Genomic DNA, 23,574 nt, shown 5'->3' with positions numbered 1-23,574 from the left:
TGGGGTGTGCTATTTTTGGCACCGGAACCACACAGGAAGTCTTCCACAGTTCAGGCTCAGGTTGAAGATGCACAGGGCCACCTGACAGAGCTGCTCTGCACAGTCCCTGAGCAGTCTGGAGCATATTCCATCCGGACCTGCTGCCTTCCTTGCCTTCATCCTCTTGAGCTGATTTCTCACCTGATCAGCTGTGAAGTAGATGTGAGGCTGGGCTGGAGTGGGGGGTGGGGCTGGCTTTGTTGTGGGTAGATGTGTGGATAGGGGTGAAGCAGGGTTGTGGTGAGAGGAGAGCTCAGGTGACAATGGCATTGCACCCGGAGGGGGGGGGGCAGCAACTGGAGGGGGTTAATGGAACCTGGTGGGTGGGAGAGGTGATAAGTGGACCATTGTCAAATCTGTTAAAAAACAGATTCAAGTCGTTAGCCCACCCCCGGCCAGCCAATTTTATGATGTGATATATATTTTATACCAGAAATATGTTCGTTATTATTACTGCAGACTATATTAGCGGGATTAGTGGGATTACATAAGTGTGCACTTCTTCCCCCTCCTTTTCGATATATAACTGAATCTGAGCAGTTGAAGCAATATTGAAATGTATTAGCTTTATTTTGTATAGCATTTTGTTCTCTTCTTTTCTTTGCTAATGAACTTTGTATATTGTTTACATGGCTGAAATAAATTAATAGACAAGCAAACAAACAAACATTGTGGGTATTTTTGCAATACCAGGTAAATAAAGGGCCATTTTAGTAGTGTCAATGCAAATTTACTACTTTTAACTTAATTTAAAGGCAGCTTATGTAGTGGAAAGCAGTGTGTCATTAATTATGCAAATTCCAATGTCTCCTTTCAGCTTTAATGTATTTCTATAGTGTTTTTTTTAACCTGGACTGTAAGTGTGTCTCTAAGGCACATTGGGTTTGAATGTGATATAGACTATAAATAAAATAGATGTGACAGTCGGCACAAAAACATTCTGACATTATTTTTAAAGTGTATGTTTGAGCTATATTTTTGTCATCCCCCCCACCAAAAAACAAAACATATTTTAACACAATTCAGCGGGCTACATGCTGAATTTAGAGGATAGAAAAAAAATCAGATCATGCTGTTAATGATCTGATACCAATAATAGCTGCGGTATTGATACTGTCAATATTTGGATCAATCCGCCACCTTCTACTAATTAGAAGTTTAACTAGACTGTGAGCAGTGGAGGGGTCAAAACCACATAAAGCACTTTGGGTATTATGTATCTTAATCACTCTGTAAAATTGTGAGGGTATGCTGGGTATGACAACAGAATAATGAGACGTGAGGTTTCTGCGAAAACAATGACTCCCTCAACTTTTTATCAAATGCTTGGTGGAGGTTGCTTCTGGTGAAATTGGTCGCAAAGACGGTGCTCCACTCAAAATCCTGTTTGCCAGCAGATTGCCGAGGCTGCCTGTAGGTTGCATGGAAGATGCTGGCTTGCCAGCAATCAAATGTTAACAAACCACTGAATAGTAGTGAAACTTGGAAAAGCCAGAAATGAATGACTTATCCCTTACGGGTGAAACTATCAAGATCCAAAAGGTGTGACTGCTCCTTTTTTTAAGAGTTTCTATTTTGCAGCTTTACAGCTGGTGAGGATTTGCAGACAAGAGGTTTTTAATACAGCACTGTTGTTCTGACTTAATTAAGCTAGCAACAGGAAGAAGTCTACTTTCAACCACTTGCCTTCTGGTCAAGGTGTACACATGTTCCCCTTACTAATGTTTAGGCCTCCATTACTGAAACTTAGCATCTCAGCTGACCCTTCTCACACTGGACACAGTCTGTTTGACCTGCTCCCCTCAGGCAGGAGGCTCCGGTCCATTCGCACCAGAACCTCTCGCCATAAGAACAGTTTCTTCCCCTCTGCTGTTGAACACATGAACAATAACCGTATGACTGTTCCCACCACTAACACATGACCCTACGCTGTGTTCACTGCATCATTCCATGTTTGGCACTGATCACCACCTGCACTCATGTATATATCATGTATATATCTATCTATCTACTTAGCACTTTTAATTCTTATTCTCATTTTTATTTTCATGTCTATTTAAGCTTAATTTATAACAGTATTTATAACAGTATGTTTGCACTGAAGCACCGCAGCAATTTCCTAATGTTGTAAACCCGCTCAACATTTGGCAATAAAACCCTTTCTGATTCTGATTCTAAATTTCATAGCAACTGACAACAACCTTCCACACCCACTTGCAACTAGTCAAGGATTACTTACCTTTCCCTAGGGACAGTTACTTGCCAGGTGGTCCCAGCCATCTTGAGGCCTTCATTCTCAAACTAACTTGCTAACTGTCTTTCGAAACAAAAAATGCAGATAAGGCTGAAAATGTTTTAGCTTTGCTTAAAATTGGTCATAAAATATTAAACAATGTCAAATCTTGACCTGCTGGCGGCACAAGAAGAAAATCTAAGAAATCATAATGTGGAGTGAATATCAGCACAGAAGTTTCATAGAAATCCATCCAGTAGTTAGTGAGTATTTTACTGAAACTACAGCAGTATAATGTTATAGGAGATGGCACGAAAAAAAAAGTCAAAGGAACAAAGTGAAAGAGTCAGCCATTGCAAAATGTGGATATTCAAGTTTGTGTGAGATGCAGAGAGAGTTCACCGGGTGATTGACCTGCTGCTTGTGACACTAGATGAAAAGATGCCCTGATAAAAGGTACCTTTTATCAGGGCATCTTGGTTATTCACTTCAATAATATTCTATCCTGTAGCTGCAGAAAACGTTCACATACAGATAAGATATTAATAATGCTTAAAAGCTCATTTGATCCTCCAGAATCCAATATTAAAACGGCACGCTGAAACACTAAAGCACAACAAATTACTAATGGCAGCAGCCTCTCCATATCTTACGCTGAACTAAACAGAAATCAGAAAATGCTGCGTTTTCCCCGGCTGCTTGTTTTACAGATACATCCCTCAGAAAAACGATGCAGTAAACATGCAAAGTATTAAGGTTTTCAGTTCAGTAAAAAAAAAAATAGCCATGAGCACAGAAAACTTAACCGCAACCAATGCAAACATCCTCATTTTTATTTCACTTTGTGACTCTTCTCCAACTTCTCCTGATACAAAATTAAGGTGCATTAATGCAGTCGTCAGCCGCTGCGCCCTCCCCACAGTCCAATCATGTTTGCGTCCTCAGGATGGGAGATAATTACAGTAGGAGAGTTGACACTAAACTCCCGAGCACTGCTTTGCACACAAGCATGCACGTGTAAGGGCAGAGAAAATTTAGGGATGTGGGTGCAACAACCACTTTGTTCATCAAACGGCCGCTTTAAAGTGGGCACAAGCTGCCCTCCTCCTTGTTGTGGTTAATTTTGGATTTCAGTTGAATGCATTCTCTAATTTCTGTTTGGGTGCAACAAAAAGTAAGTTTTGCTGTAAACCTTAGAAAAATGATGTACACTGATCGCGTCATCCTTTCTTCTAATTCAGCTCCTAAATAATCTTTCTACTGTACAAGCATTTGTATGTATGTAATACAAGCATCTGAATCCTGGATAATCTCTTCTGCATGGTGCAGAATATATAATCGGTCATGTGAATTGGCGTATAGAAAAACAAAGCTTCTCTGTAGCATAAACACTAAGCATCGCAAAGACAGTACTGTATATTAAAGGCCTTTAATGCCTGAGTTACCCTGAGCTGTTTTTGAATAGGAAAATGCCACCAAATAAAATTTTAGCTCAAATGAGATAAAAGTGAAGTTGGATTTCTCATTATGCGCTCATTCATTTGTGGCCACTCGTGTTGAAAGCTAAGGAGCTGCGCGCCTGATCACCCGAGAACCTTGTGCGTCGAGCCTGCAAAACCAGAGCCGTCACTCTGCTTAGACTGCGCCCTTTCCTCTGGAAACGCTTGCTGTCTTACTAATTTGTAGCACCTGGATATGGCATCAAGTCCCTGCAGTTTGCTAATTAGCAAAACTCAGCTGTCGAGTGAGCTTCTGAATAGCTGGAGAGGAAGCCTGCAAACAAAGTGTCACTTTGCCATGATATTTCCCTCATGCCTCAGTTGCATTTTTGTTTCCCTAATCAGCTGCTTCCAAAAGTGTGGGGTTATTAATGGTACGCTAATCTCTGTGTCCGGGTGTGAAATGGGACAGGAAGTGCTGAAACAGGGACAGATTTTTGCTTTTTTCCCATTGTGCCGTTGTAATTTTTCACCCAGCACGCTGTTGTTTAGGTGTTTGCATTAATTTTGCATACCTCCTCCCATGCTTTCCCCCCCTTCGACAGCAGCCTAACGCAGGTGCCGATACTTAGGCCAAAGAGCAGTTATGTGCCGCGTACACCTTTAAAAGTCAAGGTAATGTATGTTTGCTTGCAGAGATTAGGAAGTAGGTGTTAATGGGATGATAGGGTACAGACTGAGTGCACCGGTTCCAGCCTCGATCTAAAACTGTGGAGCAGCTTTACATGATGTTGCTCAGGAAATAAATATCTGCCAGGAAGAGGGACTGACAAATAAATAAATAAAAGTCACGACACGCACAGCTTGTTCCTGTCAGTGAATGTGTCATATACTGCCCTACAAATCATTAAAAAAAGAGCTGGGTGCAGTGTATATGTGTGAATGGATAAGCACAACTCTGATTTGTCAACATTACTTAAGCACAACATCACTTTTGTGGAGGTTTTAACCAGTGGTCCATCAATATGTGTGGTTCTGCTCTATATTCATCAATGCAGAGAGATTTAGCTGCATTGGCACAAAACCACAGATCAGACCCAATTTCAGCTTGATGTGTTGGGGTGGGGTGAAATTGATACAGCTGTCAGCAAACAATCTTTTGAAATCTCCCTGCCTCTGTGTGCGATCCCTCATCCAATATTAAATGGCTTCCAACCATCCACAACATAAATGCCAAAAAAGTGCACATTCAATCTTGACACTCCATTAGAAGTCCTCAAAATATTAATCACGAAACGCGATGACATCTAAGAAGGCATCTCGAACGTGGCACTGGCAATAGTAGCTGATGCCAACGCCATCTGGACAAATCCCATCTGAATATCGAGTTCAGACAGATGGCACTAATGTAGGTAAACAGTAGCTGGACTTTGGAGCTTCCTAAAAAGTTTAAAAACAGCTTGTTGCTGTCTGTGATTAATCTTGATTTTAAAACAAATATAGAACTGAAAACTGAGAACTGACACAGAGGCTGGTGGGTCAAAATGATACATAGGCAGGCAGACTGAAGTGAACAAAAAGCGAGCTGTTTATTGAAGAATGTGGGCAGGTTTGAATAAATGTTGAAAACATAGAGTACAAAGAAAACTGAAAACTATAACTACTTTAAACCTAAACTTTGAACACTAGGAAAAACTGAGCTTGGGAACACTGGGAAGGAAGAACAACAGGTCGTGGAGAACAACGTAGAGGCAATGTGTACATGTAAGGGTAATAAGAGAAAGTGGAGACAGCTGGGGAGACTGAAACAGATGAACTGAATCACAGAAGACAAGACAAAGGGATCAAAACTAAAAGCAAAGCTAAAAGAACACAATGGAGGGAACACTAAGGGAGGAATTAAATTCAAAAGCAACTTAGAACTAAGAACTAAACATACATATACACATTACATGAACCAAGGACCAAATGGAATATTTAAATTATATTTAAATAAGTCAAAAGTTCAAAAGCTTAGAAATGCTGGGTAACAAACACAGGACCATAACAAGGATATGGTTGATTTTTCATCTGATTTGATTTCACCCACTGAAAAACACCACAGTGGTTCCAGCCCCACTATGACCTTAAAATTGATAAACAGATGAAAATGGATAGATGGATGGAGCAGTTATAATCTGGTAGTTAAGTCTGACGTCACTAGCCGTGTCTGGGCCTACACTCCGCTGCAGGTCCATATATCAAACGATCACTATGGCATTACTGAGAGTTGAAAAACTGTCTAGTCTTTCATCTTTAATAAATTGATCAGCGTTCTGCTCTACCAGGTGTAACAATTGAGTTTAACATCCAGGCATCCATGAAAACGGAATTTATGATATTTAACGGAGTTAGAAGTTAGCAGGAAGTTAGCTCGCTAGCCTCTATCTAAATACAATATAGCATGTCCTGACTGCGGGGTTTTGGAAACAAATTAAAACGTACAGCTCTGTTATCACTTCCAACATAAATGAAGACACAAAGCTAAACAGCAGTGACGTTTGTAGGGTTACTGAAGTTTAGCTAGCTGGTATATAATGATGTGCTACGTGACCGCTAGCGACACAGCTATGTTAGCATAATACCCATCCATCCATTCGCTCCCGCTTATCCTTTTCAGGGTCGCAGACTACTTTAGGCCCGGAAGTAGGATTCGTCACGTCATCACTTAACGACCGGATTGGTGATAAACAGAGAGAAGCCCAGAATATGCTGACAACCCTTAGTGGTCATTTTAAGAGGTTCATTTTAAGCTGGAAAAAAGTCAGTGGAAAAAAATTAACACCATATGTGGAGAAGTACTAGGAAAACCACTGATTTCAAAGATCAAGAGCTGTAGCCCAATGTGTTTCCATATAGTGTATGTCCATACTGTAGATGGAACTCATGTAAAAGGGCGGGGAGGCACATGGATTAGAGGCCACACCACTTCTCCAGCCTCCTGCCCCCTGATGCAGATTTTTGTTGCTGTTGTAAAGTGGCCTCACACCACCCACTGCTTCCATTCAACAGGGTGGAACAACCATTGAATCAGATGATCGCTACCTAGTAGCAGGAAGAGAAGGCCCCTTATTGGATATATGCACAGGACTTAAAATCATAACAAGCATTTGAGTCTTGCCTATAAATGTATCTGTACTGCATTTGTTTCAAATTGAGCAGAGAAGCTGGATACAACCAAATCATCTCAGAGTGACTACCTGTGCCAAATCTGAGAAAATGTCACAGAGCTCACAAACTTGGATGAACACAAACACGCTCAGGATTTATTATCTTTTCCGTATTTACCTTGCTATTTTCATTTAAACATCATGACGAGTCAGCAGAGTGCACACAATCAGGGTATAAACTCAAATTCCCTTTTTCTCCACCAAAACCAAATCAGAGCAACAGTTGCCTCAAGATGCTTTATATTGTATGGTAAGGTAGCCCTTTCAGCAAGGGCCTGGCAACAGTGGGGAAAAAAAACTCCCTTTTAACAAGAAGAAACCTCCAGCAGAACTAGGCTCAAGCAAATGACCCACCTCTTCCACTCTAAGACAAAAAACTATATTTTTTCTTTCAGACTTGGACCTTGTCATCCATCTTTTCCTGTTTGATACCCGAACTCATCATTGCAAACATGATCATGTGACCTCAAAAAGGACACTCTAAGCAGAGGATTAAGGCGGGGTGTGGAGGAAAAGGCAGCACATTCAGTCGTTGTGGGGTGACACTCGCTAATAGAGCTGTAATCTGGTGTGCGTTGATGCCAAAACTCACGTAACTGTGTCAGTGCCCACTCTTGCGGTGTGTTTGATGTTGTCAGAGAGCGAGGCAGAGCATGCACGCCTGACTGTGCTTGGAGCGAATGTGCGTGTGTGTGTGTGTGTGTGTGAAAGAGGGGAGGAACTGGGTGTCAGGGGACAGGGGAGGGAGGAGGATACGAAGGCAAAGGGGAAGGCAGCAATCAAGGCTCAATCTGCACATCCTCTGCCCCCAATTAGTGTATGAGGAGTATAATAAGCAGCGGCTGACACCACCCAGCGGAAAATGACATAAACAAAGGGGCATGTGCGAAACCAGGAGGAGAAGGAGAGAAGTGTCGAGTAGGAAAAAGGGAAAGAAAGGAGGTGGAATCAATTCTCAGCTTTGCGCCTCAGGCCACGGCATGTCATCACATCTGTATCAAACCTGTCAGAAGCTCTCGGTCTACCTGTTGGCTGAGCGAGCAACCGCTGAGAAGAAGAGAGGAAAGTGACAGTGGGTGAGAAAGAGAAAACAGGAGGAGGGGGAAACAAGACGGGAAGAGATCCGGAGGTGTGAGGGGAACAGGGAGCAAGAGGAGCCAATTGTAGGCAGCTGAGTTGTGACTAAAAAGCTTTTTGTCTGTGGTTTTTCCTTCTACAGAGGTGGGTTTACCAACTTGAATCAACAGCATACATACATTTGAAGAAGGGGATGCGTTTTAGAACTGAGCAAATTAGTTAAGGCTTCTATGTAGCAAAAAAGAGCAAATTAATACAATAAAATAGCTAAATAATGTTGTTTTGCAAAACAGCATAAGGCAAATGATAAATTGGACAAAGACATTTTTAAAAGCCAACATACAGGGCCTAGATCTAATAATCTGTTACAAACATTTTCTCTCTGAATTCGATCAAGGCACAAGTGTGCGTTAGCAAGTGCATGGTTTATTTTAGACCTCTTCACTTCGATCCAATAAATAGTGGTGTTTCTCTCACAAGTGATGGTTTCCGAGTGCTTCTGTTGCTGTCTTGGCACTTTGCTAGAATTGGCCAACTTCTCTCTCGAGATGACGCACTTGGGCTGCCATGAGAGTGGGTAAGGGTTCCTCTCTTCTTTAGCTGGTGTGCCATCTGCACTGGTGGTTCGGTGTTGCTTGCACCACACAGGAAAATTATCAGTTTTCTCCCTTCACTGATTTTTTTTCCTTTTTTAATCCCCCTGGTTGTCAATCAGGGCCTTATTTGTCACACTCTCACAACTCCCACCATCCTGCAGCCATGCACCTGATTTTTTTGGAGTGGGCACATTGCCTGTATGGGTGCATTCAAAGATGCCTTCTTCTTTTTCTTCTTTCACCTGCCTCCATCTCACCCTATCCCGAGCATCTACCTCTGTTACACCAACCCTCTGCAAGTCCTCCTTCACTACATCCTTTCTCTAACATGCACATGTCCAAACCAGTACAGGAACTCTCCAAACCATTCATCATTGCAGGTCTCGCTGCCATCTTGTAAACCTTTCACCCTGACCCTCGTCTCCACCCGCTTCACCCCACGTACACTTTCTCCTTTACCTTCACCTTTCTTTGGATGGTTGACCTCAGGTATTTAAACTCATGTACCCTCACTCCTGTGCAGTCTTATTCTACAATTATCACCATATCTGAGCCATTGCTATAAGTGATGAGAAGGCATACGCGGACATGACTTTTACTATAAAAGTTTGAATAGTTTTAAATATTTTATATGAAGCTCTTTCTTTTTTTCTTTTTTTTAAAGGTGAGGCTCAAATGCAAAGTGGGCATATCATGGATTTCCACTCCAATTACAGATTTGCAAAGTCATGACAGCACTGTCACATCTAGTAAAATCCCTTCCACATACCCCTGATGAAGCAGCTTTGAAGTTGGCATTGAATATTTAACAATTTTAGGAGTTGTAAAGGTTCAGTGTTTGTGCTTCCTTACCTGTGTAAACACAATATTTCATTAGGGGCTTTTTTTGTGCTGAATCCTTATCTACAAAAACTCTCCAAAAGAATCAGCAGCCTAATGGTAGCGATTCTTACAGCGGAGTTAGAAAGTCAGTGCAAACATGCGCAAGGAAGTGCATGTTTTTGAGGTTGTTGACAGGTGTGTACGATACAGTTTCAACAAAACCTGATTTATCAATCAGCTCTTTGCTTCTGGCCTCCAACTGAGTGAGTGTAACTACAGCACAGCTGAACATTTTGCCAAAATCTTTGTCTCTATCACACCGCATCTCTTCCTTCTGCTCACACAGAGGCCAACGCACCAGTGAGATGTTATTTTTCATCTCACTCGCTCTGTTGGAAATCTCCCTCGGGCAATTCGTTGACTTCTCTCTTCACATTGAATTTGACAACTTCACAGCCAGATGTTGAAGACAAGATCATCTTTTAATTAACCTGGGACAAACTGCTATTTCCTCCTTGTTTTTTCCTTCCTAACAGTGCTCAGCTAAGCTCATATACTGTCAAAAAAATCATCCCAAACAACACAGACAGGACCACAACAGAGTTTAGCAACTTTTGTGAGTTAACCTTTAATTAACCTACATTCATCTACGCTAGCATAAAAGAAAATCTCGCAAATTGCTCGCTGTCTTTCATGTGATCCACGCAGCTGCATAACAAGGTGCATCAAAAAGTAACTGAATATGGAAGTTGCTGCATGTTTTTTCTTCTCTTTTGAAAATAGTACCCTAAAGACCTGTCCAACATAAGTGATATGCTCATATAGCATCGCTTTAGAGTTAATCAATGGGCTGCAAAATGACATGTGGACATGTGTATTTTGCTGTCAGCCAACACTATTCTTAACTCCTATTGTTACAGTAGTACCTTCAGTTTTTCGCATCAAAGTAGAGAGTGACTACTAAACTGACATTCCTCAACAGATGATCCTTGAGAACCAGGAAGACAGCTGGGGTCCTCCAAACCAATGGGAATTCTAATAATCTACAGTATTAACAGCACATTTCCTGAAGCAAATAGAAGCTAAAGAGCCAAATGTTTTCTCTCAGTGGATGCTGGAAACCATTAGTCACATTATTAGATGCTCACAAATACAACCCTGGATTGACCTGATATTACAGGCCACTGACTGATAACAAGTTTGCCATAATAAGTATATATATATATATATATATATATATATATATATATATATATATATATATATATATATATATATCTGTATAGTTCCAAAGCAACGTAACAATCATTTCAGTGAACTTAATGTACACTTACAAAAGTATAGACAAAAACCCTAATGACTTTCTTATGAGCAGGCATTTGGTGAAACTGCCTTTTAATAGGAAGTAAGCTCTAAAAGAAGCAGGCTGAGGGAGAGTGAGCATCTGCTGCAGTGTGTTGGGGGCTGAGGGGAAAGAAAAGAGATCAATACGCATGTTTAACTTTATTTTGTCTGTATTTCATGTGGTGGTTCTCCCTCATGAAAAAAGATTTGCTGGATTTCGTGTACAGTTTATCTGCTCTATAGATGACCTAGTTTAGTTTAAAAACAATTGCAAGCTTGGCATAGACAGACACAAGAAAAATGCATTACACGGTGCATCATTTACATTCCCAAATGAAATGCCTTACTACCCACCCAGAGTTCACCAAGAGTTAAAATCTCCTTTTTTTAAAAATACCACAGATTTTTACATAAACAAACAAAATGAGAGAAGAATTTCCATAGCAAGAGCGGGGAGAAACAGAGGTTGGGTCATGCAGTAGGGATTCGTGTGGCAGCTACATGTGTTTATTGTCCAGCGAAAAGAGAGCAGATGTAACAGCGAGGGAGATGATATCTCAGCGATTACCCCACCCACAGGGATAACTATCTGCAGCAGCCAGGAACACAGAGAGAGAAAGATTTGAGAAAGAGACAAAAACAGGCAGAAATAAGGGGTAGTGAGGTAAAGGAGCTATGGGAATAACAATACCTGATTGCTGAGCTGATGCATTGCATTTGGTGCTGTTTTTTCCCATTGCCCAAACAATGCCTGTTTGTCCCAGAAACGCGTAGGAAACAATCCTGGAAATATAGCTCAGGACTGATATAGTGATATAGTCTCCAAAGATAACAAGAGATGAGATATTAAACTCTGAATGGCTTTTTCCGCCTTAAAAAACAGCTATTCCTTTATTTCTAGCGAAATTTCTACAAAAAACATGAGGACGAATCCCCAAATTAAGTTTTTGTTATGCCATCATGTTATGCTTTTTGTCAAACAGACCAACTTCTCTGACTAAATAGCGAGCAACTCATTGTGCGTGTCCTGTTGCTCAGCCTCACAATCATCTGTGGCATCTTCCATTTGAAACTTGGCTCCCACGCCCTTCTTCTTTGGAGGAATATGTGGCACGGAGCTAGCCATTAGCAGTAGCTAGTGCTGAGCAAACGTAATTGAAGCAGTGGCAGGCTGGCTAATGCTGAGCTTAACACAATCCCTAGCCCCAGTCCCCCATGCTAATGTGATGGAATGTTTGTCGAGTTGTCCCTTATTGGCTTGTTAAAGACACGAGAGCCTGCGAGAGCCAAAGGAAAGCGAGACAGAAGGGCAGCTAGAAGCGAGAGGAGAAACAAAGCCAAGAAGGGTAAAGGGAGGGCTAACTGCTGAGATGAAAGGAAAGTAAAAACTCTTGTCAAACATCAATAAAAGAGACAAGAAAGTCGAAGCAAAAGTGAAAAAGCAAAGGAATGAATGAGTGGGATGTTGTGTACTCTGGATAGTAGAAAAGCTCAGAGGCCTCAGAGGCCAGATAAGCAGATTTCTTTATTCACCAGAGTTAACTGAGTTGTAGCATCTGATATATTTTTTTATTCATTTCACGATTTTTTCTCACGAGAAATATTAATACCTTGCACTGGTGACACTGATCAATGTATTTATCTATCCATCTAACTATCTTTCTCTCTCTCTCTCTCTCCCTATATATATATATATATATATATATATATATATATATATGCAGCAGTCTCAAGATTGCAAAGCTTCTGAAGCGTGATCATCAAACAATCAAGCGTTTCATTCAAAATAGTCAACAGGGTCGCAAGAAGCCTGTGGAAAAACCAAGGCGCAAAATAACTGCCCATGAACTGAGAAAAGTCAAGCGTGCAGCTGCCAAGATGCCACTTGCCACCAGTTTGGCCATATTTCAGAGCTGCAACATCACTGGAGTGCCCAAAAGCACAAGGTGTGCAATACTCAGAGACATGGCCAAGGTAAGAAAGGCTGAAAGACGACCACCACTGAACAAGACACACAAGCTGAAATGTCAAGACTGGGCCAAGAAATATCTCAAGACTGATTTTTCTAAGGTTTTATGGACTGATGAAATGAGAGTGAGTCTTGATGGGCCAGATGGATGGGCCCATGGCTGGATTGGTAAAGGGCAGAGCGCTCCAGTCTGACTCAAACGCCAGCAAGGTGTAGGTGGAGTACTGGTTTGGGCTGGTATCATCAAAGATGAGCTTGTGGGGCCTTTTCGGGTTGAGGATGGAGTCAAGCTCAACTCCCAGTCCTACTGCCAGTTTCTGGAAGACACCTTCTTCAAGCAGTGGTACAGGAAGAAGTCTGCATCCTTCAAGAAAAACGTGATTTTCATGCAGGACAATGCTCCATCACACGCGTCCAAGTACTCCACAGCGTGGCTGGCAAGAAAGGGTATAAAAGAAGAAAAACTAATGACATGGCCACCTTGTTCACCTGATCTGAACCCCATTGAGAACCTGTGGTCCATCATCAAATGTGAGATTTACAAGGAGGGAACACAGTACACCTCTCTGAACAGTGTCTGGGAGGCTGTGGTTGCTGCTGCACGCAATGTTGATGGTGAACAGATCAAAACACTGACAGAATCCATGGATGGCAGGCTTTTGAGTGTCCTTGCAAAGAAAGGTGGCTATATTGGTCGCTGATTTGTTTTTGTTTTGTTTTTGAATGTCAGAAATGTATATTTGTGACTGTGGAGATGTTATATTGGTTTCACTGGTAAAAATAAATAATTGAAATGGGTATATATTTGTTTTTTGTTAAGTTGCCTAATAATTATGCCCAGTAATAGTCACCTGCACACACAGATATCCCCCTAAAATAGCTAAAACTAAAAACAAACTAAAAACTACTTCCAAAAACCTTCAGCTTTGATATTAATGAGTTTTTTGGGTTCATTGAGAACATGGTTGTTGTTCAATAATAAAATTATTCCTCAAAAATACAACTTGCCTAATAATTCTGCACTCCCTGTATGTATGTATGTATGTATGTATGTATGTATGTATGTGTGTGTGTGTGTGTGTGTATATATATATATAAAACACCCAGCACGCCCATGCGGGCGGTTTTATCCTTCAAGCTCGGGTCCTCTACCAGAGGCCTGGGAGCTTGAGGGTCCTGCGCAGTATCTTAGCTGTTCCCAGGACTGCGCTCTTCTGGACAGAGATCTCCGATGTTGTTCCCGGGATCTGCTGGAGCCACTCGCCTAGCTTGGGAGTCACCGCACCTAGTGCTCCGAATCCTATTCATGTAGCCCCTTCCGCCGGGGTTACTTGCGTAGTAGCATTCCAACAACGCCCTGTTTTCGTCCCTTGCCCACCGATGCCTTCTTGTTCCAGTAGCCCACTTTTCGTCAGGGTGCCCTGGTTCCTCAACACCTGACGCGGACCTTGTTGATCCGGGCGACGTCCGAGCCGGCAGACATAGAGGACAGTTACAAGTACTTGGGGATCCCACAGGCGAATGGGAACCATGAAGAGGCCGCTAGAAAAGCTGCAACCACCAAGTACCTGCAGAGGGTCAGGCAAGTCCTGAGGAGTCAGCTGAATGGTAAGAACAAGATCCGGGCCATCAACACGTACGCCCTGCCCGTGATCAGGTACCCTGCTGGGGTAATAGGCTGGCCAAAGGAGGAGATAGAAGCCACTGACATAAAGACAAGAAAGCTCCTTACCATGCATGGAGGGTTTCACCCCAAATCCAGCACCCTGAGGCTGTACGCTAAGCGGAAGGAAGGGGGCCGGGGACTGGTGAGTGTCAGCACCACAGTCCAGGATGAGACAACGAACATCCAAGAATACATTGGGAAGATGGCCCCAACTGACCGAGTGCTCAGTGAATACCTCAGGCAGCAGAAACCCAAGAAAGAGGAGGGAGACGAGGAACCATCATGGAAGGACAGGCCCCTGCACGGTATGTACCACCGGCAGATAGAGGAGGTGGCTGATATCCAGAAATCCTACCAGTGGCTGGACAAAGCTGGACTGAAAGACAGCACAGAAGCACTAATCATGGCAGCACAAGAACAAGCTCTGAGCACAAGATCCATAGAGGCTGGGGTCTATCACACCAGGCAAGACCCCAGGTGCAGGCTGTGTAAAGATGCCCCAGAGACAATCCAGCACATAACAGCAGGGTGCAAGATGCTAGCAGGCAAGGCATACATGGAACGCCATAACCAAGTGGCCGGCATAGTGTACAGGAACATCTGTGCCGAGTATAACCTGGAAGTCCCGAGGTCAAAATGGGAGATGCCCCCAAGGGTGGTGGAGAATGACCGAGCTAAGATCCTGTGGGACTTCCAGATACAGACGGACAAAATGGTGGTGGCTAACCAACCGGACATAGTGGTGGTAGACAAACAGAAGAAGACGGCCGTAGTGATCGATGTAGCGGTTCCGAATGACAGCAATATCAGGAAGAAGGAACACGAGAAGCTGGAGAAATACCAAGGGCTCAGAGAAGAGCTCGAGAGGATGTGGAGGGTGAAGGTAACGGTGGTCCCCGTGGTAATCGGAGCACTAGGTGCGGTGACTCCCAAGCTAGGCGAGTGGCTCCAGCAGATCCCGGGAACAACATCGGAGATCTCTGTCCAGAAGAGCGCAGTCCTGGGAACAGCTAAGATACTGCGCAGGACCCTCAAGCTCCCAGGCCTCTGGTAGAGGACCCGAGCTTGAAGGATAAACCGCCCGCAGGGGCGTGCTGGGTGTTTTTTTTTTTTGTTTTTTTTTATATATATATAGATAGATATATATATATATATATAAGGTGGCCACAATTTCCACCTTTTGGGGGTGGGTGGGGGTTACATTTTAAGAGAATTACAAGCATAAATTTTCCCACGCTTTCAGAAAATTTGACATATAAGAATAAGCAGTCATTAATCTTCAGATATGAAAAATGCATCCATGCAACCCTACAGATATTTCTAACAAGAGTCATTTTGGCTTGTAATAGTAGTTAAAGCACTGATCTAATAAATATCACTAATAAATTCCATTACGTGTACCAATAAGCCACGCAAGTCAGAGAGCATTTAAAATGAGTGCAGAGGGGCTCACCTAAATGCAGTGATCATTAATGCTATCTATCACATGTTCCTGTCTCGCATCTCTGCTATAATGTGGCTAAGCTGAGTTCTGCAGGCTTTGGTCCTGCCCGTAGAGACCAAAGCTTGTACTTCCTTCTTATTCTGAGGAATGAGAAAGAAGTGCAGCACTAGTTTTGTGTATTGCCACTTGACCTGCTCTGAAGCATCACACTATGCCACAGCAACCCAGCTGCAGAGAACTGTGATTTCTTCTGCGTGACTATGAAAATGGCAAAAGACATGAAGGCAAGGACTGGATCAGGTCAAGCATGTTCTGCCGGTTGCTAATGGACGGCATGGGGACTGCAGTACAGCACAGACCCCCCCAAGAGCTACCATAAAACTTTGATGTAAGGCTAAATGCTCTCTACCAAATCCCCATGGAAAAAAGGAAATGTAAAAAAATGATGGTTACTCAACAAAAACGAATGGCAGGCTTCAGTGTGGCTTCTTTTTTGGCTCTTGTCAAGGTGTGGAGTCTTAATAAGCTCAGCTCGGAGACAAATGGATTTAGAGATGGCGCTTATTGCACCGATTATGAAAGGGTGCTTTTGCTGGTGCAAACAAACAGAAAATAATATAAATCAATAAAACCAAAGCGTGGTTGTTTTTCCATTCACAACATCGAGCTCCTCAGTAAAATAAAGGGAGAGAATATTGCAGAGACTGCCTCTGCAAAAATACATGACTGTACTATTGCTGAGGGAAATCAGGTTGATGAATGACTCAACATGTTCTGGCCATCTCCTCTTGTTAAAGAGAAAATGATAGGACAGAGAGCAGGGATTAAAAGTCTCACTTTGCTGGACTGCCTTTAGAGAAGATGATCTAACTCTAGATGTACTTTTATATTTACACTTAAAAGCTTAACCATTTAGTTTTTGTGGATGAGGCAAAAATTAACTTTAGCCACAGACCATGTAGGTTATCCTTTACTAATCTGTCAACTTTACACACAAAGTTCATTTGCTATTTCACAGTTCTTAATAATTTCAGTATCACTGAAACCTTGTTTTAAGATAAAGTCAGAAAAATAACATTCTCAATTTGTTGCCAGTTTATTAGCTTTAGCTAGTTAACCAATTGATGTTTCTAATAACTTGTCAAAATACACAATTTCTGCTACCGCTATTAGCCCATGAACTTTGATAGTTTACAAGACTGGCTTTCTTGAGAAAAATACTACATCCCACACCAGGGCTGGACTGGGACAAAAAAACGGCCCGGGCATTTTGACTAGAGACCAGCCCACCAGGTATTATATGAAAAGCCATAAAGCCTTTGAATGAAAATGAATGTTGTTGTGACAGTGATGTACACTGTCTTGCTGGTATATGTATGATGTCTATAGATTTTATATCAGATAAAAACTTTGGTTGTAAGATTCAGATAATTACTTATTAAAAGCGAGACATTTTAAATGATGCATCTGTCACTGAAGGTGCTCAAGAACTTCTACTCCTGCACCATCGAGAGCATCCTGACGGCAAACATCTGCACCTGGTTTGGGAACAGCACCAAGCAGGACAGACGAGATCTGCAAAGAGTGGTGCGCTCAGCCGAACGCATCATTCAATCAGAGCTCCCTGACCTGCTGTCCATCTACACCAAGCGGTGCAAGTCCAAAGCTAGGAAGATTATGATGGACCTCTCCCATCCCAACAATGGACTCTTCTCACTGTTGAGGTCTGGGAAGCGCTTCCGCTCCCTTAAGGCCAAAACAGAGAGAATGAGGAGGAGCTTCTTCCCCCAGGCTATTCGGGGCCTGAACCAGGTGTAGGACTGGACTCTCCCAAACACGTCACTATAAGACTGGACTCTCACACACGTCACCACACGCACCACCACACATTTCCTATAATCCTATAATTCCTATAATTTATAATCTTTATAATCTTTATAATCTCTTCTGCTATTTGCACATTCTTTACTGTAAATTCCTAAGTTAATTTGTAAATTTTGTAGTAACCTGTAAATTGTAAATATTGTAAAACCTTTCTTCTGTCATTTAATGGTCGGGCATTGTACAGCTACAAGCATTTCACCCCCATGTCATACTGTGTATGGTTGTGTGTGTGTGACAAATAAAATTTGAATTTGAATTGAATTTGAAAAATGAGAATAAGAAAGAAAAGTATTTCTTTGTCCCCTCCTTTCCCTGTTAATGCCCTACCTGGCCCCCCTGGCAACACTTTGCTAGACCCGCCCCTGCACAGTTACCAGCTGTCAGCTACTTAGAAAAGCATCCTGGTGTTATTTCTCAGAAACAGTTCATAACTTCCCTTCAACTCATTCACGTCACCTAAAAGGTAAACCTGTTTCTCCATCGTCAAAGGAGCTTGCAAAGAAAAGCGTCTGGACTTCTTTAAGTTGCTTGAAGACGTTTCACCTCTCATCCGAGAAGCTTCTTCAGTTCTAAGGTCAAATGGTGGAGAGTCCCAGATTTAAACCTAGTGGGAGTGACCCCCCACAGAGGGACAAAAGGACCCCCTGATGATCCTCTAATCGCCTGAGCCAAGGTGTGAAACTGGGTGTGGGTCCCAATCAGCCAGAGTTTCGGGTGAGTTCATTGTGAAACCTGGCCCCACCTTATCATGTGAATTCCTGAGGTCAGATGGCCCAGGATGTGAGTGGGCGTTAAGGCGTCTGGGGAGGGATCTCAAAACTGGATTATAGATGGCAGAGAGTTGGTGTCCTAAACCACCACCTCTGTTCAAAGATGGTCGCTCACAGTGGACATAGATGGCTTCTTTCACTCCTCTTTCAAACCATCTGTCCTCTCTGTCCAAAATGTGAACATTGGCATCATCGAAAGAGTGACCTTTATCCTTAAGATGCAGATGGACTGCTGAGTCTTGTCCTGTGGAGGTGGCTCTTCTATGTTGTGCCATACGCTTGTGAAGTGGCTGTTTGGTCTCTCCAATGTAGAGGTCTGGGCATTCCTCGCTGCACTATACAGCACACACCACATTGTTAAGTCTGTGTTTTGGAGCTGAATACAGCTGTGGCTCCAGCAAACATCAGCTGATACTAGAAAGTAATATTAAATAACTTCTAACAACAGCTGATCAAGCTTAAACGTGCTGCTGTTGTTTAACGTGACATCCGCTGGTTTCCTCTTTCTGGCGCAAAGTAGGAGATAAACAAACAAGAGAGAAAAGCCGGTCAGCTGATCATTGATCAGTTTCATTATTGAGGTAGCAACAGGAGAGAGAGAATGAGAGAAGAAGAGGCAGCTGACAGCGTAAAGACGCAGAATAACTCCAGCTTTGTATCTTTTTCCATTGTAGCTGAAGAACGGGACAAACTGTTCCTTTTCAGCTCAATATGAAACGCGTAATATTTTCTCTGAATACGAGACGATTCCGTTTTTTACGGGACGGTTGGCAAGCAACATCATAGCACCCGCCCAGCTGTATGGAAACTCCGTCATGCTAGCTAGTACGCAGTACGAGTTATTGTAACTGACTGTAAAAAGTCAGCACAGCGAAAATAAACTACCCTTAAACTTGGTTTATATCTGACCCAGATAGACTGCAGGTCATAACTTCTTACCTGAAGTTCAGTTCACCTGACACTCAGACCGGCGGCCGCCTTGGGCCTCTCCTCCTCCTGCCTCTCCTTTCCCTCATCCACCTGCTGGTCTCTGTGGAAGCTCCGCCATAGAAACCACCACAAAACAACTGAGTTATTTTTACACATTGGCCAGCATCTGGCCAATCCACCAGCTTTCATTGTTTATACAGTTACAAAAAAAACACCCAAAAAACAAAAAAACACCCATCGGCCCATAAAAATGAAAAATCACCATCAGCCCACCGGGCAAATGCCTGGTATGCCCAATGGCCAGTCCAGCTCTGTCCTACACACTTGCTACTGAACAAAAAGTGCCCCCTGGCCCAAAACACCACTCTATACTCTAAGATTGTACTAATCTAGAAACCTTGCATATGCTAACAAATCCTCTTGTGTTTTAGGTTGTGGAAAAAAATGACCACAAACCTACAACGATGTTGATCTGGCAATGATCAAATCTCTGACTAAGAGATAATTATGCTACTGATCACCACAATATTCGGGTATACCAATACCACGTTGTTTACATGTACATAGATTGCTTCTATGATCTTTTCTTCATCTTCTTCTTCCGTTGTTTTGACTCAAAAGTTCATGTACATCTAAATCACCTATCACTTTGGATAAGTAAAGGCATATTTTACATTTTGCAGAAGAGGCAAACAGATATGGGGAAGTACAAAGCTGCAAGATTTCCAGTATAAGAAAACAAGAGAAAACTGTTTCTCTGAAGTAATCCCTATAAAGTCTGCAAACTCCTTGGTTCTTCTTTTGTTCAAATATTGATTGCTTCGTGAACCCTGATCCTTTGATATCTTCATTTCTATAAGTTCAACTGTGCGAACATCAAGGTTTCAGCATCCGTCCTTATTAGTAACAAACCTACCAGTAATCTGTGTATAGCAATTATCCTGTTCTTTAAAACATGATGCCATTTTCTAGTCCTGCTGACATGATCCTTTAAACACAAAGTACTTTCATCTTGTTTCTGAGTTTCAGCAGCTGTCTGGATGTCTGAAATAAAATGACTCTTCATTTCTAATAAAACAGTGAAGCAGGTAGAAAAAAGTGTTTATACAGTAAATGGCAGTAAAAGCACATAAATTTGCTTCAGAACAAAATCAATAGCAGAAGACTCTATGCATCATTTGAGTGTTTTTCCATTTGCCTTGTGCTTCTCAGTTGCCTGTAAAGTTGAACAATTTATTAAGATGCTGTACTGTATTGATTTAACAGCTCTACAAGACCTAACTCTAATTATATCTCTGACCTGTTCATTATTTTGAATTACTCAGGCAGATAAACCTGAGGAGGTAGGGCTAAATAAGTATATACTTCTGCCTACTCCTTTTCAAACAAGTACATGGAAATATGTTATGAAATGTTGGTGAATGTATATGTCTGAAATAAAAATGAACTGAACTGAACTGAGATTACTCCTTTTAGTTCTCTTGGTAAGAGTTCCAGAACTCTCTTATATATACTCTGATGTGGACTGCCTGCTTAGCTTGCTGCATACCTGAATGTACATATCTGAACACATACCTTCCAGAGAATTTATGTTTTTCCTTCTGATTTCTTTCATACCTGAGTATATATATCATTTAAAATTAGTATTGGGACCAAATTGGTGTCAAGAGGTAGATCCTTAATTTGTTGGACAAATATACGACTTTTATAGTTTTGTCAAATGATTCAAATTAAAATCCACTAAGGTTGTATATAGATACAACCTTAGTGGATTTTAATTTGAATCATTAAAATGCGAATGGAGTGGAGAATTTTAGCTTTATCTGGTCCATCCATTCTCTTCCACTTATCCTTGTTAGGGTCCCAGGGTGGCTTGAGCCAATTCCAGCTATTATAGGGCGAGAGGCAGGGTACACCCTGGACAGGTCACCAGTCTGTTGCAGGGCTAACAACTAGAGACAGACAACCATTCACACTCACATTCACACCAATAACCAATTAACCTAACCCCGCTAACTGCATGTCTTTGGACTACGGGAGAAAGCTGGAGTACCCAGCTTAATTTGACTTTGACTGACAAGCAGTTTCATGGCCAGGTAAGGCCTATTGTCTTTTTATTTCATGACAAATGAAGCAGACAAAGTATCTGAAGTTCCATAGCTTTTAATTGTTATTTTAAATATGAGGCCCAAAGAGATGTGAGTGCAACAACCAAAGCAAACCAATCAGAGAAATAAAAACATAAACAAAATCTGGCATATGCTTAAAAAAGAAGAAATGGATTGGCTAGCTCAGCAATACCAAAAGAGCCCAGAAGACGACTAAAGTGGATAAAGAAAGAATTATTTCAAGTCAAGAACACTCAAGGAGGTAGGTATGTCACTGTCTAAGTCTACAATTAGTCACCTCCACCAATGGAAATGGTTTACAACGAGATGAAAACAACAGGAAGACTAGCTTAGACTTTTTGCCAAAACACCTAAAAGAGCTGCCACTGTCCTGCAAATGAGTGGCATATTCTTCAATTGCCAAGTCACGTACCTGAGCCAACCCAACAGTGAATGCTTTTTAGTTATTTTAGACAACTGTATGCGCAGGCCCACAAACAAGCAGAAACTGAAAGTGCTTGCTGAGCATCTCAAGGGAGGAAACGCAGCACTTGGTGGTGTCATGGGATGTAGATGTCAGGTCACCCACTGCAAAGGATTTTCATCCAAGTTTTAAAAATGAACCTTATATTTAATTTTGAGCCTGAGAAAATGAGGGACTAGCTGTAAAAATGCCTGTAACTTCTAAACTGTTAAAGCAAACCAGAAAAAGAAAAAAGAAAAGAAACCTTTTGAATTAAAACTGAAAGTTTGTGCTTCAGTCTTGTCTTAACTATATGATCCACTATGGTGGTGTAGAGAAGCAAACCTACAGAAATGATCTCTTTGTCCAACAAACTATGGACCTAACTATATATGCAGCACTGACTCCTGAGAGCCTGAGAGGCCATTTTGCACTGAATCCAAACACAAATCACGAATTCTAATTTATTCAATTTCGGTATTACAGTACTTGAAACACACTGTTCCCCACTATGCTGTTATACTAGAGCACTTCACAAGTCTAATCTTGCACATGCTGTACAGTACTACGTGGCTGCGTAAACACTAGTTTCTGACAAGAGCATATAACTTTTATTTCTGTACTAGCATGACTGCTATCAGTGTCCTCTTCAAGCTCCTCTCACTGTATTTCTGACAACCTGATAAAACCAAATACTGAGCATAATGGAATATTTAGCAGTTCTCTACAGCATGAACTCTCCACCTTACCAGAGTGGTAAAGCGGCTTACCAAAGTGAGCTTTCTCACTCAAATATAGGTTCTAGTGACTTAATTTCAATCTTTCAGATTAATTTTCAAAGTCTCAATATCTATTTAGCAGGATATGGCGAAATTATTTGAAGTGAGATCATTTGAGAGTAAATAAAAAAGAAAGACATGAATGAAAAGGCAGAAGCTAGATGCTTTAGACCATGAAGCTAAACACTCAAACTAATATTTTAGGTTGTTACGGCCCTAGCTGGGCCTCCTCCTGAAGGTGCCTGTGTGGGCGTGTCCCACCACCTCTTCTGCCTGAGGTGCCACCTTACCCTCCTGTACAGCTGACTCCCATCAGCAATTAAAGGTATTTAAGCCCAGAGCAGGGTGAGCTCTGGGCCAGAGTGCCATTTGTGTGGGTACAGCTAGTGAGCTGAGTGTTTTGCGGTGTTTCCGGCTAGTGAGCTGTGTTTTGTGGTTTTCAGCTAGTGAGCTGTGTTTTCCTTTTGACATTTTGCATTACTGACCAACGCCTGAGTTTTGTTTGTGTTACTTTTATGGTGATAGCGGCTTGTCCGTCTCTTTTAGTTTAATTACTTCAATAAAACTGTTTTATTTAACTGTTTCGCCTCTTGACTCCTTTTTCTGACCCGGCCACTTTTGTTACTTCCCCCTCCCCGCCTAGACCCCCCAGGGGAACGTAACATAGGTCTATTTTGCTTAATAGTCCTACTTGTTGTGTAATTACTCTGTTGAATAATTATTTTGTGTTTATTGTCTGTCCTGCATGGCCAAGTGGAGACAGGACAGATGGTGCACTTTGATGTGCATGTATGCTGGCAAC

The 23,574-nt window shown here is 41.9% G+C and overlaps 1 protein-coding gene across 4 annotated transcripts in view; it reads right to left on the bottom strand.

The window, feature by feature from the left end:
• Nucleotides 1-23,574, bottom strand: part of ncam2 (neural cell adhesion molecule 2) — a 454,622-nt gene that overhangs the window by 205,442 nt on the left and 225,606 nt on the right. The window contains exon 1 of one of the 4 annotated variants that reach the window (XM_082525249.1): nt 19,432-19,438. The exons of the other annotated variants lie outside the window; for them this stretch is intronic. The gene's annotated coding sequence lies outside the window, so the exon portion shown is untranslated. Of the gene's footprint in view, nt 1-19,431; nt 19,439-23,574 lie in introns of those variants that run through there. 4 annotated transcript variants of the gene reach the window in all.

Source organism: Aulonocara stuartgranti (assembly GCF_965226115.1).
Source record: "Aulonocara stuartgranti genome assembly, chromosome: 23".
In the NCBI taxonomy this organism is placed as follows: domain Eukaryota; kingdom Metazoa; phylum Chordata; class Actinopteri; order Cichliformes; family Cichlidae; genus Aulonocara; species Aulonocara stuartgranti.
The sequence above is the reverse complement of the archived record's forward strand: the minus strand, read 5'-3'. Positions and strand labels throughout refer to the sequence as shown.